We start from the raw sequence: 2,182 nt of genomic DNA on the forward strand, positions 1-2,182 counted from the left end.
TGAAGCAATTATATTCCAGTAGCAATATGTATATATAGTGCCCAGATACTGGTTTCTAAATTTCATTCTTCAATAAAAAGGAACCAGAAGTCCTTGAAGAAATGGCTGATTCTTGGGCTGAGGCGAGGGAAGTAGAAGAAAAGACTGTAGCATCTTAGGGTTACAGAGAGTAGTAAAGAAGTTCTAAAAAAGATGATCAAGCCACGTCAAAAGGACACAAGAGCCACCTTGAAGGAGTTCCCAATGACCAACCAAATCTGGGACAATTTGAGCAACAACATACATGATACATATAATGATAAAAAGGATTATAGTTTGCAGAATAAGTAAACGTCATGCGTCCACCCCACTGGCTGCTCTGAAAAGCCATCTGTGCCTTGTTCCTCGTCCGACTCCTTGCTGGCCTCCGCCGCCTACACCGCGCGCCTCCTTCGCCAGAGTCCCTGAACGCTCGCTTTCTTTTTAAGCCCCGCATCGGATCACCGTGCCTCACCATGTCAGACGCAGCGGTAGGCACCAGCTCCGAGATCACCAGCAAGGACTTGAAGGAGAAGGAAGTTGTGGAAGAGACGCCCCTGCTAACCGGAATGCCAGTGAGGAAAATGGGGAGCAGGCGGCTGACAATGAGGTGGATGAAGAAGAGGAAGAAGGTGGGGAGGCAGAGGAGGAAGAAGGTGATGGTGAGGAGGAGGATGGAGATGCAGATGAGGAAGCTGAGTCTGCTACGGGCAAGCGGGCAGCTGAAGATGCTGAGGATGGCGATATTGATACCAAGAAGCAAAAGACCGACGAGGATGATTAGACAGCAAAAAAGGAAAAGTTAAACTAAAAAAAAAACCCAAAACAAAAGGCCGCCGTGACCTATTCACCCTCCACTTCCTGTCTCAGAATCTAAACGTGGTCTCCTTCGAGTAGAAAGGCCGGCCCGCCCACCGCAGAGGACACCACGCGTTCTCCACTACCCAACCCAAACCATGAGAATTTGCAACACGGGAGGAAAAAGGAACCAAAATTTCCAAGGCCCTGCTTTTTTTCTTAAAAGTACTTTAAAAAGGAAATTTGTTTGTGTTTTTAATTTATATTTTATATTTTTGTACATATTGTTAGGGTCAGCCATTTTTAATGATCTCAGATGACCAAAGCAGGCTTCAGAGCGTTCTCTGTCATGCTTCTGACTTTACTTGTGGTGTGACCACGTTCATTATAATCTCAAAGGAGAAAAAACCTTGTAAAAAAAAGCGAAAATGACAACAGAAAAACAATCCCATTCCGAGCATTCCAGTACCTTTGTTGTGTATGTACTTAGCTGTACCATAAGTAGTTGGTTTGTATGAGATGCTTGAAAGGCCAAAGATTAAAAGATTTCATTTTTTTCCTTTTTTGTCTATGAAGTTGCTGTTTATTTTTTTTGGCCTGTTTGATGTATGTGTGAAACAATGTTTTCCAACAATAAACAGGAATTTTATTTTGCTGAGTTGTTCTAACAACAACAACAAAAAATACGAGTCCATACTGTTGTCAATAAATAATTAAATAAATATATAATTAGGGAAGAAGGGACAGCTCTTCCTTACAACAGAATGCAAGTTAATAAATGTAAAAGTGATAGAAACAGAAAATGATGATTTGGCAAACACCGCACGGTAATAATTGTTAGAGACAAGAGATATCATGGGATGTTAAAATTATTGTATAAAAATATGATAAGAAACAGGATATTTGCATAGTATCAAAATATTCTGCTGCCAAATACTCTTGCAACAAGGCAAGATATTAATTATAATGGGAAAATAGTAAGTTTATAACGAATGCAGCATGGCAGACACTATTTCAACCAAATGATCAAAATGGCAGACACCATTTAAACCAAATGATCAAAGTTGACATTGCTTTCGCATCAAACAATGAGACTTGTCAACATTATGTAACATCTGATGTAATGAGAAAGACACAATATCAGTTCTGTGATATTCTTTTCAAAAATATATAACTTGGGCTCGGTGTGGTGGCTCACGCCTGTAATCCCAACACTTCGGGAGGCCAAGGCAGGCTGATCATGAGATCAGGAGTTCGAGACCAGCCTGGCCAACATAGTGACACCCTGTCTCTATTAAAAATACAAAAATTAGCTGGGTGTGGTGGCACGTACCTGTAGTCCCAGCTACTCAGTAGGCTGAAGCAA

The 2,182-nt window shown here is 41.2% G+C and overlaps 1 pseudogene; it reads left to right on the top strand.

Annotated features, from left to right (window-relative positions):
* The first annotated feature begins 475 nt into the window (after positions 1 to 475).
* On the top strand, positions 476 to 849 carry LOC116531115 (annotated as a pseudogene).
* The last annotated feature ends 1,333 nt before the right edge of the window (positions 850 to 2,182 follow it).

This window comes from Sapajus apella, unplaced genomic scaffold (assembly GCF_009761245.1).
Source record: "Sapajus apella isolate SASKATOON/1434 unplaced genomic scaffold, GSC_monkey_1.0 scaffold69, whole genome shotgun sequence".
NCBI lineage: Eukaryota > Metazoa > Chordata > Mammalia > Primates > Cebidae > Sapajus > Sapajus apella.